General features: G+C 42.7%; 1 protein-coding gene across 43 annotated transcripts in view; it reads right to left on the reverse strand.

Moving 5' to 3' along the window:
• RIMS1 (regulating synaptic membrane exocytosis 1) overlaps nt 1-18,505 on the reverse strand; it is a 465,974-nt gene that overhangs the window by 14,237 nt on the left and 433,232 nt on the right. The window lies entirely within an intron of this gene.

Genomic DNA, 18,505 nt, shown 5'->3' on the forward strand with positions numbered 1-18,505 from the left:
GAGCTTACATTCTAGTGGGAACAAAGGCTTGTTCACCATCGCCCTCGTTAGCCCAGAAGCTGGATGAGAAACCTGATTTTCTGAACCACAGTCTTGTGATCATTCCATTATACCACAGTTTAGGAAAACAGTTTAGGAAAACACAGTTATACCACAGTTTAGGAAAACACAGCGTCTGCTCTGATTAATTTTACAAACAGAACAATAGTTTAGCTACACAGATATTTTCACGTATACATTTTCATAAGGGCTTACAAGTTCATTTGAAAACATTGTTAGAATCACATATATTCTATACAAGTGTATATAATTATTTGTATTCATCTCTCTAGGCTATAATTATAGCATAAATATGTTACATATGTCATTTTTAATACCGATATAATGTACTAAACCATTAAATATTAGAAAATCCTGTTCTGGCTGTTAAAGATACCACCAGTATTTAATAATTACTTGTATCCACTGAAGAATCATTAACCAGATAAAGACATGAAGTTTGCTATCAAATGATGTCATGAAACCTTTGACCTGAAACTTCTATCCTAAGTACTATACAAAGAACAAAAGGATTAGAAAACTTGTACGTTCACAAACACACAAAAATTAGTAAAATCCAATTATTGGGGGTAAGTATTTTACACATGCTTTGGAAGAGCAGATTTTCTCTCACAGAATGTTCCAAAATGTGTCCTATTTATATACGAACTCTCACTTTTCATATTTAGAGATGCTATATTTAGAAACAACTTATTGACTTATTAATTCATTCTATAAATACTCATTAAGCACCAAGGGCCTATAATCTAACAGGCATCGTTCTAGGTGTTGGAGCTACACCAGTAATAAGACAGGATATCACATACCATAAATAGCTGAAACAGGTCGGGAAACATGATAATTTTCGACAAATATCACATGATATCACTTATATGTGCACTCTGAGAAAAAAGATACAAATGAACTCATTTACAAAACAAAAATAGACTCACAGACATAGAAAACAAACTTAGGGTTGCTAATGGGGGAAGAGGGAGGGATAAATCAGGAGTTTGGGATTAACATATACACACTACTATATATAAAATAGATAAACACCAAGGACCTATTGTATAGCACAGGGAACTCTACTCAGTATCTTGTAATAACCTATAATGGAAAAGAATCTGAAAAAGAATAGATAGGTAGATAGATAGAAAGATAGATGTATAACTGAATCACTCTGCTGTACACCTGAAACTGACATGATATTGTAAATCAACTATACTTCAATTAAAAAAATAAAGATAGGGCTTCCCTGGTGGCGCAGTGGTTGAGAATCTGCCTGCCAATGCAGGGGACACGGGTTCGGGCCCTGGTCTGGGAAGATCCCACATACCGCGGAGCAACTAGGCCCGTGAGCTACAACTACTGAGCCTGCACGTCTGGAGCCTGTGCTCCGCAACAAGAGAGGCCGCGACAGTGAGAGGCCCACGCACTGCGATGAAGAGTGGCCCCCGCTTGCCGCAACTAGAGGAAGCCCTCGCACAGCAACGAAGATCCAACACAGTCAAAAATAAATAAATAAATAAGATAAATAATTCATTAAAAAAAAAAAGATAGCATAAATTAACATAACATATAATAAAGATAATATAAGTTATCGTTTAAAAAATGATAATTTTAGATACTGGTAATCATCATAAAAAAATAAAGAAGAACCTGTCTCAGTCGAGTGAATCCCTTTTGATCAGCTGGGCAGGGCAGGCCACTTGTAGGAAAGGAGGCCGCCGCGCAAGGGTCTGAAGGAAGGATATTCCAGGCAGAGGAGCTAGAGGCAGACCCTGAGGAGGGCCTGACCTCCCCTGGCGGGTCTGAGACGTGCGCGGGGAGAGGATGGCGGGGAAGAGGCTGGCGGACCAGCCCCGCTGGGCGGCCAGGGAGACTCCGCGCTGACCGTGATGGGAAAGCAAGGGGAGGGTCACGGTCTGATCTCCCTTCTCCAAGGGCCCCTCGAACTACTGGGTGGGAATGCACTGCAGGAGTAGGGGTGGAAGAAGCAGGGGACGGGGAAGCTTTCCTACCTAAGGAGAGAGAAAACGGGGGTCGCGGTCGCGGCTGGGGGGGCAGCAGAGATGCGCGAGGAGGGGCTTCGAGCTTGTCCTGCGGTGGAGCTGACAGCCCGCGCGCGCTCTGGTCCAGGAACACTGGAGCAATCAGGGGCGTCCAGGTTTTCGGTTAGGATAACTAGCTGGACGACGGTACCACTTACTGGAAAGGGAGAGGAACTCATTGTAGGGGGTCGAAATTCTGAGTTCCCTGGTGGACGTTCGTGGGGTCCCCGAGAGAGCGGCGTGGAGAGCAAAGCAGGAAGAAGATGTACAAGTCAGGGCACGAGGGTCAGCGCAAGGCTGGAGAGGTGGGGAGGCAGCAGACAGATAGACAGGACGCACCGGCGTGGGCACGCAGGTGGGATAAAGACCTGCGGCGCCAGGGTTTGACAGGGGGGCAGCGCAGCGGAGCCCGGGGTATATCCACATTTAAAGGTCCAGAAGAAAATCAAGGCTGCTAAGGGGTCTCCAAGGGAAGACCTTTTAAGGTTCGGAGAAAAAGAGGTTAAGTGTCGCGGTGCACAAACCAGAAGAGTAAAGTGTTCCAGGAAGTAAAATAATTAAGGCTCGATTACTACTTAGAATTTTAGTACAGAGCGACACACAGACACGATGACAGTGCCTGCCTCCATGGGTATCGCTGATTTCGAGGGGGCCTGGGGGCCTGAGGGGAACCATCAATCAGAAGAGAGGGAGAGAGATGAAGATGCAGAGCGGCTCCTGGACCGTTTCCAAAAGGTTTGCAGTCATTGAGAGACAGTATCTGGAGAGTCACACAGGATGAGAGCAGGTGGTCTATTTTTTAAGACGTGTGATATCAGAGCTTGTTTCTATGCAGAGGGGAATCGACAAATGCACAGGATGAAACACAACAGTTCCGGGTCTAATATTATTGGTTGGAGAGGTGGATAAAGACAGATCATGTCCGATAAATCATATTTCAGTCAGAGCAGTCTCAAATGCCAAACGAATAGTCAATTCCATCCATTAACTGGAAAAATCAGTAAAAGAATATCACCTAATGGATTAAACAGTTGGAGTCCAAAAGATAAAAGTAATAATGTCCTGTCAAGTCACACAGAGAAACCTACAGAGTAAGTGCAACCTTTTGGTGACCCTGAAAGTAACGACTGAGATCAGCGATAAGATTTACTTTTTTATACGTACAGTGACAAAGTTCAGTTATTTTTAACAGAAAAGTTGTTGTGGATAATCTGATACGTTTTGTTCATTCACTCCTTTATTGACTGATTCAAGGAACTGTTTCCTGAGTGCTTCAGGCCAGTGCTGTGTATATAAACGTGGAAAGGAAAGAGGCCCTGATTCCAAGCAGCTCGTGGCCTCGTAGGAGAGACTGGCAAATACATGTTTAATTGTGATTCAGTGTAAGTGCAACACGGAGGATTTATTTTATATCTATTTGGCTTTAGGTATTTACCTTACGTAAACCCAATAATACAGAGACAGGAGGAGAGGGCAAGAGAGAGAACAGTTTAAACAGTGAGGGGGGTCTGCGGCTTGCTCTGCCACTGAATGAGCACGTAACCTAGCAGAATCAGGAGGTGAGAAATGCAGACGTTCTCTTCCTTCACTTTATTTCAGTTCCTGAGGAGAATTCCAGAGTTTATAATGAGCTCTAAGATCGGTTGCCTAAACACAAACCAACTACTTCATCAGCTGTGCAAACAAAGCAGCAGCAAAACAATCCAACTGACAGGATTGGACTCCCTGAGACACCGCAGGTTGGAATCCAAGGGATTTTCAAAGGAAATTTTAACTCCACGCCGATGGTGAAGGGGGATTTATATTTCAGGCCAAGAGAGCAGCATATGTAAAGGTCCTGAGGTGATGGGGAGCACCGCCCCTTGAGATGGATGCATGTCCAGGTTGACCCGAGTTCAGTGAGTGGTGGGTGCAGCCCGGAAGGCCCTCACGTGGCCTCCGACCTGATGCTCTCAGGATGCATGGTTTGGTACCATTGGGGAGGCTGTTATATTAGTATTGATGTTATATTAGTATTGATTCTTTTTGACCTCAAAGTCTTGGTCCTCCCAGTGCCAACATTAACCACACACACTTGTATGTACTTTGTATTATGTACAAAACAACACAGGTCTCCAGAGACCATTCTTTACAAGAAAAGACCCAGCAATTCTGTTGGTGTCAGATGCTTTCAGCGTCGTGGTGACCACATAGTCGGAAAGTTTTATTAGGCAGTCGGTTCCAACAGTGCCATAGTAGGGTTTTTGGGTAATTTTTAAACAAACAAACAAAAATGTTCCTTTTGTGCTGGGCCAAGGTTCTTGATTATACTTCATCCCATGCAAGACAAGTACAACTTGTAAAAGTTTCATAGGTCTGAAGAACATTTTTAGAACATCGCATGAGGGTTCTTGGACTTTTATGGTTTCCCTCATTCATTCTCCAGTTCAATCCTACAAGCCATAACGTCTACTGTTTCTCTTTCCTCTTCCCATTTTCCAAAGAGGTTTATAACGAAAGATACACAGTGCTCGAAAAGCTAAAAATAGGATCGTTCAGAATCTTTTTGTGAGATGGATGGAATAAGTGCCCTTGATGATATTTTCAGAATTCTTCCAGTCTTTCCCAGTGATGTAGCCAAGCTCTCTTATTCCGTTCCCATAACCCGAAAGAGGCAAGGTGTTTCCTTTGCTGCCATGCACCTTAAGTTCTCTGCAGATATGGCTTTAGAAAAGGGGTTGGTCCGTGCTGATCCCTGACCTTTGCTTTCCAGCCCAGCTGTGGCTCACAGCTGTTCCCTGGTGAGAAGCCCGCATCGTTCTGAGCACCCAGAACACCTGCCGTCAGACCAGCTCAGTCCACTCACCATACTGAGCTTTCCAGCAAAACGTTTGCTACTGCGACCTCAGCCTTTCCTCTTGCCCAGCTGGTGAAAACGTGAGCAAGACCGAGTCCAAGATGGGCTTTTAAATAATCTGCATATTAAACTTAATAAGGCTGCCCCCCAAATATTTAGGTAAAGAGGTGGCCAGTCACAGAAACACACCGCCTGCCCCACATCCTGTTCTGGCCAGAAGCGTCAGGGAGGGTCATTCACATGCTGGACACCTCACTGCTGCAAACCGCTTGATTTCACAGCCTCCATCTTCCCAAAGTGTGTCCGTGGCCTGGACTGAACTGCGTCCCCACTCCCCACCCCCTGCCCCCAATTCATAGGTTGAAGTCCTGACCCTCAGTTCCTTACAGTACGACTGTGTTTGGAGACAGGACCTTCAAAGAGGTGATTAAGTTAAAATCAGCCCCCTAAGGAGGCCCTAATCGCATGTGACTGGTGTCCTTACAAGGAGAGGAGACCAGGACGCACAGAGAGGCCACGATGCCAAAAGACAGCAAGACGACGGCCACCTGCAAGCTGAGGAGAGAGGCCTCAGAGGAAACCGCACCTTGACCCTGGACGTCCATCCCCTAGAACCGTGAGAGTATAAATTTCTGTCCTTTGAACCACCCAGTCTGTGGTATTTCGTTATGCAGCCCGAGCAAACCAATACATCTAGGGAGTGGATACTGTATAAGGTCATCTTCTTGTTTAATAAATGTGATGATTTAAATACAAGTTAAAGCACCTGGGGATAAATAATCACCTAATTTGTCTGAGGATGAAATTAAGCCCCTAATACTGGGATGGACTTATTGCAACTTGTCTTGATTAAAAAGTGATCTGAAGCAGCGGTCCCTGACCTTTTTTGGCATCAGGGACCGGTCTCATGGAAGACAATTTTTCCATGGACTGGGGCAGGGTGTGGACGGGAATGAGGCTGAGGTTCAGGCAGTAATGGGAGCTATGGGGAGCGATGGGGAGAGGCAGATGAAGCTTCGTTCCCTCACCCACCGCTCACCTCCTGCTGTGCGGCCCCGTTCCCAACAGGACGCAGACAGGTACTGGTCCGTGGCCCGGAGCTTGGGGACCCCTGGTCTGAAGTATTACATGGATATGCCTAAAGTGTTTATTAACAACTCAGTGTTCAGAAAATAAGGCCTCAAATTTATTTGTGACTGACGAGGGATTAATCTCCAAAATATACCAACAGGTCATGCAGCTCAATATCAAACAAACAACCCAACCAAAAAATGGGTAGAAGATCTAAATAGACATTTCTCCAAAGGAGACATACAGATGGCCAAAAAGTACCTGAAAAGATGCTCAACATCACTAATTATTAGAGAATGCAAATCAAAACTACAATGAGGTACCACCTCACACCAGTCAGAATGGCCATCCTCAAAAAGTCTACAAACAATAAACGCTGGAGAGGATGTGGAGAAAAGGGAACACTCCTACACTGTTGGTGGGAAGGTAAATTGGTACAGCCACTATGGAGAACAGTATGGAGGTTCCTTAAAAAACTAAAAATAGAACTACCATATGATCCAGCAATCCCACTCCTGGGCATATATTCAGATAGAACTATAATTTAGAAAGATACATGCAACCCTATGTTCATCACAGAACTATGTACAATAGCCAAGACATGGAAACAATCTAAATGTCCATCGACAGATGAATGGATAAAGCAGACGTGGCACATATATACAATGGAATACTACTCAGCCATAAAAGAGAATGAAATAATGCCATTTGCAGCAACATGGATGGACCTAGAGATGGTCATATTAAGTGAAGTAAGTCAGACAGAGAAAGACAAATATCATATGGTATCACTTAAGCATGGAATCTAAAAAAACGATACAAATGAACTTATATACAAAACAGAAATAGACCCACAGACATAGAAAACAAACTTATGGTTACCAAAGGGGAAAGGTGGGGGAGTGATAAATTAGGAGGTTGGGATGGACCTGTACACTCTACTGTATATAAAATAGATAACCAACAAGGACCTACTGTAGAGCACAGGGAACTCTACTCAATATTCTATAACAACCTAAATGGGAAAAGAATCTGAAACAGAATAGATATATGTATACGTATAACTGAATCAATTTGCTGTATACCTGAAATAACACAACATAAATCAACTATACTCCAATATAAAATAAAAATTAAAAAAAAAATGAGCAAATACAGTAAAAGTCCTCCTAGACAAAAAAAAAAAAACCAAACCAAACCAAACCAAACCAAACAGAAAAAACCAATTTGATGCTTAGAAAATAAAGCCTCAGATTTATTCGCCCAGGAGTAAAATATACCACATTTAGATCAAATCTATTTTTTTTAACTCTTCTTTGTTTTAAATTAACACCTTAATTGAAGCTGGATTTCACTTATTGAGTGTAAACCTAGAATAGCTCCTTAACTATCTGCCATCCTGACTGTAAAAATAAAACAATACTTCAGGCTGAAACCTACCAAAAAGCAAATGTTTTATTGCATGTTTCAGGTTTTCTCTTTAAAAAAAAAAAAAGTTTAAACTCAAGGTATTACTATTTAGGGAATCTTTCCTCTCTTCCAGTTTCCAAAGGCAGCCTAGTACACTCCACGTTGGCTGGATCGGAAATGGTCTGAGGGGCAGCTCTGGAGTCAGATCATCTGGATTCAGGTCCCAGCCCCGCCCCGTATTAGTTCTGAGCCTGCAGGCGGCTTACTTAGTCTCTCGGTGCCTCCCTTTCCTCCTCTATGAAATGGGGGGATTGTCTTGGGCAGTAGATGAGACAATCAGGTAAAGCTCTAGGGTCGGTGCCCAGCACTATTGAAGTTACCTACTCTTACACTGTAAGACCTCAAGGTATTTTGCATAGACTAGGTCTCCAAGCTGAGTGGCTCTAATTCCCCGTGTTCAACTCAAAGCACAGCTTTCTGTATCTTTCACATATTTAACTCAAAATGCTCTTTAGAATGAAGCATAAGTAAGTGGCAATGTCACAGAGACTATTCATGCCCCAAGTATCCATCCTACTCTTTTCTCCAGTGATAGAACTTCCCCCATCCTCCCAGCTAAGGCATGGCCACATTTCCCTTCCCCTCTCCACTCTCAATGGGGATATGATGGTAGGAGCTGCAGCAGCCACTTTGAACCTCAGTATGGGAGCATGTGTTGAATCTGGCAGAGCCTGGGCCAGCCCCCGATGGGATGGTCCACCTGCACTATTACGTGAGGGTCTTGATTAAGCCACTCTATTTGTAGCTGTCTTGTTACAGCAGCCTATCCTGTACCATAGTACATAGTATTCTAAATAAAATCAGTGTGGATTTAAACAAAGATAAAATAGTAGTTTTGTGAAGAGTATGCTCAATTCTCTAACTTTAGATTTGAGACTTGAGTTACTGAATCGACCCTTGACAGTCTCCTATTCAGACAAATAAGGCTCCTCTTCTAACAACAGAGTTAGTAGAAAATTTTCTTCTCTGTGTTGTTTCAGAGAATGTGGGGTTAGAGGGGGAGAATCTAGCAATAAATAATGTTAATATCATCATTGTGTCAGGTACCCTGCAGGATACAATACATAGAGGGGTCCTTTCCTAGTAGCTTAATATTCTGAAACAAATATGCACAAACGAAGTTCCTAATTATTGTGTGGCAATGACCTTTCTGCACTAGTTATTATGGGTAGAAAAGAGAGTTTGAGATCACAAAGGACATGAGTAAATTTTTTTCTATATTGTATAAAACAGAGTAGGTTCTCTGCTCCTCACCACGTTCCTTCAAACCAACTGGATGGATTTTCATCAACATCCGGATAGTCTGATTTGAAATACGAGCTACGAGCTACGTAGCACATTTGAGATTCTGTTCAGGAATTTCAGAGACCCAGCAGGGCAACTTAAAGAGACAGGTGGGAATTCTTGAGAGAGTCTGAGCCAGGGGTACAGCTGATCTTGGGGAGACTTGTCCTATGTAACCTGTCACCAGTGACGGAGAGGGCCCCATGTTGAACCTCAAGGTCAGAGCATCAAGCACCCTAAATAGTGGGTGGTGGGGCAATTGGGTAGTTTCTTATTCGGGGACTCAATGTAGCTTGAACCGGCCACAGAGCAGGAATTAATTGTGTTCAGGCTTACGACCTTCCCAATCCACAGCGGAAAGTCAGGCAGCACATGTGTCTGTGCACCTCTGTACAGAGGGAGGGACATATAAACCTAGAACAACTTACAAGACAATTACTGAAAAGAAGGAATGAATACTGTCCAGAGAGACGGGACAGAATAAAATGGGTTTAACTAGCTCTTGAAGGCAAAGTTCACGCGAAGAGGAATCTGCGGTTCCCTCCCACCTTTTTAGTTACGCACATTTATCACAGCGGCACGAGCCGTGATTTCCTAACAGATGGGATGGATATAAAGGGTCTGCGTATCAAACAAAATTTGACAAAGATCAAATTACAAAATGAGTTAATCAGTACAGTTAAGTACAACCTATGATATTCTAGGCACTAAGAAAAGATCATCTCAGTAGGACCCTTAAATCCTCCATTTGTGCTTTCCAGGGCCCTGCTCAGTCCCTCCTATGGCCCTGGTCCTTCACAGTGGATCGAGCCTTTCCCTCCTTGGGGATCAAGAGGACGTGCCCACTCACCTGCCCACGTGCCCCCTTCTACACTAAGCCTCCAGATCCTTGGGAGCCTACAATTTCCTACCCAGGTGGCCCCGAGCCCACATCCGGGGCCAGCCCATGTATCTTTCTGGGGTCCAGCCTCCTAAGGATGACAGCACCACCAATGTGGATGCCCCAACGTCCAGGTGGGGCAGGGCAGGGCCAACAGGTGGGAACAGAAGGGGGTGGGTGGAGGTCCCAGCAGGAGATGAGCCACGGCCAAGCACAGAACTCTGCACAGTCGGAATTCTAAATTGAAACTTGACCTCCTTGGTCATTACAAAGATCTTTTTGTCAAGGTAGGAAACTAAAAGACCTTTTATTGAGCACTTTGTTAGCTTGGTTTATAACTTTTAAGTGACATAGGGTATGTGGGCTTCTGTTTCTTGATCAGGCCCAAGCCTAGAGTCTCTCATGGATAAAACTGTCTCACGCTTCATAATACAAGGAAAACCTTTCTTTGATCCACTTGAAGGATTATCATTAGAAAAAAATCTGCTGGGTATTTTTATACGGAGTTTTGATCAGACTCTGGAACACTTCCGATAAATTTTGATGATAAACCCCCAGGGGAGGTCTGTGGGACTCACAACATCCCGTTCTCTTTCAAGGTTTTCCGTCCCATCAGTTCAGGAAACTTGGGAGGGGGAAAGTAAGGAGACGTGCATCACGACAGATAGTAATCACTGGGTGTGCGTCTCTCTGAAGACTCGCCGCTCTGTCCCCCTGGTTGGTGATCTCCACAATGTTGGGACACTATAGACCCAGAGAGAACATTCCTCACGGAAACGGGTGGCGTAAGAGCAGGGCAGCAGAATTTACACTTCGCAGAATAAAACGGGAGGTGCTGGCACATACTGTGATGTCTGGTTTACGATCCTCATATACTTGGGTATTTCTCTACGGAGTTTTAATAGTATGTGAAAGCAATATTTGCCAAGATTTGATTAAGCAGAGAATCCAAAGAAAACCGAGGCACTGGGATCAATCTTTTTGAAGCTATACATTTGGAAATTGTTGTCTTTTTTTTTAACTCCAAAATTTTCAGGAGAAAGTTAATTCAGAGGCGCTAACAGCCATCTCTTTTCTTTTGCATTTATAAAATTAAGAGGTAAGAAACACAGGTTGTCAGAGAGGCCTCTTTCCTATTGGTAGCTTTTAAAAATAATCCAGTTTCCATTTTATTAAAAAGGACATTCAGAACTTCATTGGTCCATGGGATACTTTGAATTCAGTAGCAAAGATTACAAACATGTTCACTGGCAAACTTCCAGGGGGTCAGCAGGCAGAAAACGCTGCAGAAATCTCACACAGGTGGTAACTTAGCTATAAAACTATCCGTACTCACTGCCCTATCCTACCCAGACCTTATCCCACTACCACGGAGACCTGCATACAAACATTGGAGATTGCGTGTGCCGTTGCAGAGGAAGCAAAATCACTTGGAGAAAGTAAGAACTGCTGAAGGTGGCTGTAATCTCCCCAAATATTATCATCTGGAAATGTTTCACTTCAGTTTGTTATATCATAATTGGAGGTTTATTTGGATTTCTGTTTACTAACCATATCTGACTGTACAAATTAGTTCATCAGCTTAATTTCTAACACCTGTTCTAGAGGATGGGAATAAAAATTTTTAAAAAAGTAGTTATATCTATTTACTGAGTGAGCAGAAAGGTAATTTATGCTTTCAGAGGAGGTAAAATCTATCAAGATTACTAGTAGGCATAGAAGGAGTTAAGTTGATTCAAGAGAACAATTTCAGGTTCTGAGTGGAAAGAGGAGAGTGAATTATTCAGTGGGAGAGCGCAGAGGGAGACAGAGAAGAGAGACCAATTTTCCCGGGGCAAAAACGACCGCAGGAGCGAGGGTGGCCATCAGCACGGTGGATTCGGAGCAGCTGGTCTCTGTAAAGCAAAGCGCTCTGACAATTTCATTTCAGGCTGGCACGGAGATCAAACCATGCCTCAGAGGATGAACGAAAACAAGCGGCAAAACGGGCAAGTTAAGTAAACAGTGGTAATTGGAGGCCTGGCCACACAGGTCTTGGGAGTAATTTGGGGGCTGGCTGTGCCCCAGTGATGGAGAGTCCGTGAGTGACGGGGACATCGCTTATGTACAAAAGGGTCAACGTGGGCCGTTTGAGAATCTGCTGGCTGGCTGGCGGCTCCGCTACTGACTGTGGTTAAAATGTCTTAAATAAACACCGTATGACATCACTCATGTGTGGAATCTAAAATACGACACAAATGAACTTATCTACAAAACAGAAACAGACTCACAGACGTAGAGAACAGACTTGTGGTTGCCAAGGGGGAGGGGGGGTGGGAGTTTGGGATTAGCAGATGCAAACTATTACATATAGGATGGATAAACAGCAAGGTCCTACTGTATAGTACAGGGACCTGTATTCAATAGCCTGTGATAAACCATAATGGAAAAGAACGTATAATATATATGTATAACCGAATCACTTTGCTGTACAGCAGAAATTAACACAACACTGTAAATCGACTACAGTTCAATTAAAAAAAGTATAAGTGTTAAATAAAACGTAAAGTTGCACATCCAAAGAGCAAGAGAAAACCCTTAGGAAATGACAAGAAAATGCTTGTTGGATAGAAAAATTGGTAAATCAGAATATTAAAAATTTGGGGTCTTTAATTTTCACCCTTCTACCATCCATCTTTAGAAAATTAGGTGAACAAGAACTTGAAATATACAATAGGATAAAAGCCTAAAATGTGTGCTGATGATGGGAAACTCTGGTGACCAAGGCTCACCAATCTACACTATGGTGTTGCCTATCTCTTAAGACATATAAGGAGTTAACTGAACTATGTCAAGCAATATTTAAAGATTCTGTGGGTGGGACTTCCCTGGTGGTCCAGTGGTAAAGAATCCACCTTGCAATGCAGGGGATGAGGGTTTGATCCCTGGTCAGGGAACTAAGATCCCACACGCCACGGAGCAACTAGGCCCACGTGCCGCAACTACCGAGCCTGCGCACCTCAACTAGAGAGCCTGTGTGCCACAACTACTGAGCTTGTGTGTCTCCACTAGAGAGCCTGCGAGCGGCAAACTGCAGAGCCCACGTGCTCTGGAGCCTGTGCGCCACCATTAGAGAGAAGCCCGCGCGCCGCAAATAAGACCTGATGCAGCCAAGAATAAAAAAATAAGAATAAAAATAAAAAAATAAAAAATAAATCTTAAAAAAAAAAAGATTCTGTGGGCAAATAACAAATGTGCCTAAGCAGACATCTAAGCGTTGAGTGAAAATGTTAACCAAATGAGGGATAGGAGTTATGCACATATTATTGATACTAATTTGACATCCTTAACAAAGTCAATTCCTATCTGCCTCTCATTTTTCCTGATATTGCTTGTTATTCTCAAAGCATGGTCCTTAACTTGATTGTAATATAATGACGGTCCTGATAGTTGAAGGAGTTAGAGAAGCATTAGGTGGTAACGACAAAAACGTTTGATTTTGGTTTAGCTGCATATGCAGACTGAAAGTGTCTCCCAATTCATATATTGAAACCTACAGTGTGGTGGGACTTGAAGATGGGGCTTTTGGGGGGGGGATTAGGTCATGAAGGTGCAGCCCTCATGAATGGGGTCAGTGCCCTTACAACAGAGACCCCAAAATGCCTGATTGCTCCTTCTACCATGGGAGGTTACAGCAAAAAGATGGCCATCTATGAACCAGGAAGCAGACCGTGCTGGTGCCCTGACCTTGGACTTTCAGCCTCCACAGCTGTGAGAAGTAAGTTTCTGTTGTTTACAAGCCACTCAGTCTACGGTATTTTTGTTATAGTAGCTCAACTCGACTGAGACATTACACCTCAACAGGCGGGAGCAGATAGACACGGCCAAGATTGTAGAGCTATAACTCTTTTCCAGAAGGAAAACACCCTGATGTAACTGAAAACAAACGTGACATTTTTTCACTAGAGCAGAAGTAAATTTATAAGAATATTAAATACTTTTCTTAATATGTCTTGAGGCTTATGTGATATGAAAGCAGTAAAATAATTTCATATTGTCAATACTTACTTATTTTCAGTCCACAGATACGAGGATTAAAAGAATACTAAAAATAAACACGGAGCTGAAATCCTGAAATGGGTACGATAGGTGGATTAAACTGGTCCATTTTAGAACAGAATAGACCTGAAACTTAGCACCGGAACTTTAAAAATAAGTGATCTCATCTAAACTCTTTGTTCAAAGAACCCAAGGTACGGTAAGTAATCCTCAGCTGGTGGTCACACAGTTTCTAATGCCACAGTGAAGATTAGAGCCTGAATCTTCTGCTGCAAACTCTCTCTGGCTGGCCTTTACTGTAGATAAAACTTCAATTCCCATTTTGTAGAGAAAAAAAAAGTCTCATCATGAAAGCAGTGAGACAATGAGTGGATTGTTTGTTTCAGAAAGAGCAGACACTGTCACACTCCATTTATTCACCCTTTAACAGGCCAAGTCCAACCTCCAGAGACTCGAGCATCTGTGCTACAATAAATTGTTACCTAACAGGTGGTGCTGCCTGGGTGCAGCCGTATATCGTGAACAGGAACCCAATCACCGCAGATTCGACAAGGTCCAGAGAGCTGGCTCTCAGTTCTGCAGTTCTGAGAGGATTTTGTTTGCAAATCTAATTCTGAAATACTATAGTAAAAGGCTCTCAATAAGGCTTCTTGAAATTACCCCTAAAGAAGTACAAAAGGAGAGAAGTACTGCATGTCCCTGGTACGCCAAATGCTTGGTAAGTCGATTTCAGCTGTATTCCTCTGCAAACAAGTAAATTCACATTTTTTGAAAGAGAATAAGCAGTCAAGTTCTAAATCAATCTGAGAAAAACACCACTTTCATAGATTTGAAAACTTCATCTACTTTTTGCTAAGTTAAAGGCAAAAACAAAAAAAAATTGAAAAAGATGAAACTTTGGAAGGCAGCGGTGAAGACAATTATCTCACGAATAAACAAACAATTCTGATGAGAAATGACGTCTGATTTTGTAAAAGTTAAATACCGTGGTAATAGAGACCAGCAATTTCAATTGTTGAATGAGATACTTCTCTTAAACCTTTATATTTTCCTCCAAGGGCACTGCAATACAATGTTGATATGGAAAGCCATTTTTCTGGTTTTCTTGCAACCTAGAGCATAATAATTATATTCACAAAGAATTCCACTATTTGCAAAATGTTCTCAATTTGTTCATGAGGAAACCATGTTTTGACTTACTAGGATTTGTAACCAACACTAGGAGAGCATATGGCTGGGGGGAAACGCAGGTGAAATGTCAATTAAACAAAATGTGTAAGAACTACTAGACCCTCAGATCACACACACACACACACACACACACACACACACACACACGCACACAGAGGAAAAGACAAAGAAAAGAACAAAGGAAAGAACTAGGAGCTTTCATTGTTACAAACTCTTTAACTGTTTTAGATCAAAGTTAAATTGACAAATATAGCTTAAAAATTTCAAGTTTTTCACATCAGGAAAAATGCCCTCTTCTTAGTTAGAAGAAGGCACATTTTCCCTCACATCCACTTGTCTTTCATTTTCCTGGGAAGACAGATTTCTCCCATTCTTCCTGTCTTCCAACTCCATCCTGATCTCCGCCAACCCCCTCGTCCTCCTCTTCCGTGGACCATGGTACCCCTCCCTCACCTTTGCAGCACCCCTGCCTTTCAATTTCCCTTCTCTTCTTCTCTTTAATTTGGCTCTTTAAACCCCGGAACTCTCAAAGTTTCTCCTTCCACGAACTGTCTGCCTTCTACACACTGTTCTCTCATATACGTGCATACCCGGCCACCCTTCATTTCCCAAATATACGTTAACACTTAAATGGCATCCTTATCGGACTGTGGACTCAAAATTGAAAGGAGCTTGCCATCTGGTGGGGGGAGGAAGACATACCAGCAATTCTGATTCAGCAGGATAAGAAGTGTAATTACGCCCACGTGAGTGACAGGACAAAGGACAGAGTTAACACCCCTTTCGAGGTGAGTTAAGGAACTTCCCCACAGAGGAGGAGATGCCTGAGCTGTACATTGAAGGTTAAAGAAACTGCTGGACAGATGAGCAAGGCACAAGGCATTCAGGACTGTGGGGCGAGGGTCCCCCGAAAGCCTCTCCACTAAGTGTCAGAACAGCTGTGCCTCTAATTCTTCATTATCTGGAATATGCGCCTGATTCTTTACGTCTGTAATACCTGCCATCCGGAATGTTTTATCTTATTTCAAAACTGTACTTTCAAAGTTCACAGTAAAAAACACTGGCCTTTTCTCAGTGCAAATTCTGTTTGGATCTCTGGCAGCAAGATCCCCCAATACAGGCCGAAATCAGGGAACTACAGTGTTCCCTGACCCACTGAAAACCTTGGGAAATTAGTGATAAAGTATAGCAAAGAGATGGACAGCCAAGGCCATGTGCTACTATGGTTCTCTTCCTAGCTCTTAGTCTGATTTTTTTTTTTTTTGTATCTTTTAGTCATCTCTTCTTTCTACTGCCCCTTAAAAATGGTTTCTCCCAAGAATTCATCTTTGATGTGGAAGTTTCCAGCCTCCGTCCTCTGAGGAGCTCCCAAACTCTCTTGACTGACATGGATATATCATCTCTATGTGGATAACTCCTGTCGTGATTTCTCCAATCTCAGCATCCTTCCTGAATTTCGATTCTGAATTTCCAATATATTTCTGTCCATTTTCACCTAAGGAATCCTACCAGCCTCTTGGAGTTCATAACATGTTGGAAGTTTCTGTTGGTTTTATGATGTGTCACCTTGGCTAGGCTATAGTCCCTGGTCATTCAATCAAACACACATGTAGGTGTTGCTGTGAAGGTATCTCGTAGGTGTGATTACAGTCCATAATCAGTTGACTTGTATAAGGCAGACCATTTCAGATAATCTGGGTGATTTAAAGGCTTCGAGAGCAGAAGTGAGGCTACCCTGATGGAGATGCCCCACGTGTGGGCTAAAGCTTCAGCCAGGGCCTGCGGCCACCCTGCCCTTCCTGGGGCTGCCCTGTGGATTTCAGACGTCCCCCACGATCACATACTATATACCAATTCCTGGTAATAAATCTCTTAATATATGTCTCCTACAAATTCTGCTCCTCTGGTTCAACCCTGACTGGTAGAAGTTTACAGATCCCACGTGGTCTTCTCTACTGATTTCCCGTTTCTGCTAAAGGGGCTGCCGTTTTTCCAAGATCCAACGTGGTTATCTTTGCTAGTGTTACTGCCTATCACCCCTACCTGTTCCTTCCTTCCTGCTTCAATTAGTCTCGTCATGTTGAGATTCTTGTCATTTCAGTTGGGTTTGTACAACCACAGCAGACTAATTTTCATAAAGATGTCAGTCTCCCGCTCCCATGTTACTGGCCCGTGTGCCCATGTTTTATCCCCACCAACTCTGCCTTATTTGCCTCTCTCGATTCCCTGATGGCAAACTTCTGCTCCAGCCAGGCTGCTTCCAGCCTGTTCCTGATTTATGAGCTAACATTTCCTGCCTCCAAGCTTCTCTGCACAGCCCCACCTACCTGGGATGCACCCCACCCCCACCCCCCTGCCCTGCCGGCTTCCCCTGCCAGCCCTTTAATTCAGCCTCAAGCATCTCCATCTACAACCAGGTCAGACCAGCCTAAGCTGCGGTGACACTGCTCTTTTGATTCCTGAATTAATGGGTTCCCTAGAAGCTAATTGGTAATTGACTATGAATTGCTCTATGAAAACACTTAGATGAATGCGATGGACTTTTAGTAAAATCCTTCATTTACAGGTCATTTTTCATCTGAATCTCTCCCCTCAGCCTTCTCCTGGTCAGAGGGCTTTGTGAGACACTGCTCTCTTGCAAAAATGTTTACCGAGTGAATTGCTGACTGAATCTTAGAAACTAAAGCTCAGAACATTAACTACACACCTTCATAGAAGCCCAGAGTGTTTCCTAATAATTAGCCAATCAGATAAAAAAAAATTCCAGACCACACTGATTCTGTACTGTTGGTCTTACACCAAGTTTAAAGTGTGAAGAAAAAAACAATACACTTTTTTACTTGGGTAGAAAAATAATGTCTTGCTGCCCATTAATAATAAGCAGAGATAAGAAACAAGAGGATGTCTCACTCAGTTGCTTAAAGGTGAGGATGGCGTGAAACCAAACAGATGTTAAGATTCCTTTTGAGACAAATGACTTCAACTAAATTGGAAATTAGGGGAGGGAAAGATATAAATTACGACATATTACAGGCATCCTAAGCATATTTATGCCTTCTTTCCATGGACGAGTCCTGCTTCTGAAGTTAAGTGTTAATTGGAACTAAAATTAGGAATTAGTTCCATGTAAGTGTTACTCAGAATATAAAATAAACATGTAAACAAAACACAAGCACTGTGGTGAAGACTTTTCTTTGCTAATGTATAAAACCCTTCATATGCAAGCGTCCTCCATCAGATTATGATTTTTTAATGTTTTCTTTTTTTTTTTTTTTTTAGAAAGAAGGAAGAAAGAAAGTTACAAGTGTTGATTTTACCACACAGATCATATGCTTAGTCTTTGGAGAGCAGCGCTGTTTTTGAATATATATAAATAAGACTGCCCATTTTCAGAGGGTTCTCAGAATGGCTTTGACACAAGCTCTCATGATGACAATACTACATTTGCAATTTCAGCCAGACCTTTTGCGACATCAGCATATGAGTGAATAAGAAAATGAATTCGGAAAAAAATTACCGTATTATAATTCTCCACGTGAATTATCTGAAAGCACAAAATGAGGCTATTTTTGAAATTTCCTTAAATTCTCAACATGTATGTTTTCTTCTAATCTAAAGATAGTTAAAACATACTTATTATTT

This window comes from Balaenoptera acutorostrata, chromosome 14, assembly GCF_949987535.1.
Source record: "Balaenoptera acutorostrata chromosome 14, mBalAcu1.1, whole genome shotgun sequence".
NCBI lineage: Eukaryota > Metazoa > Chordata > Mammalia > Artiodactyla > Balaenopteridae > Balaenoptera > Balaenoptera acutorostrata.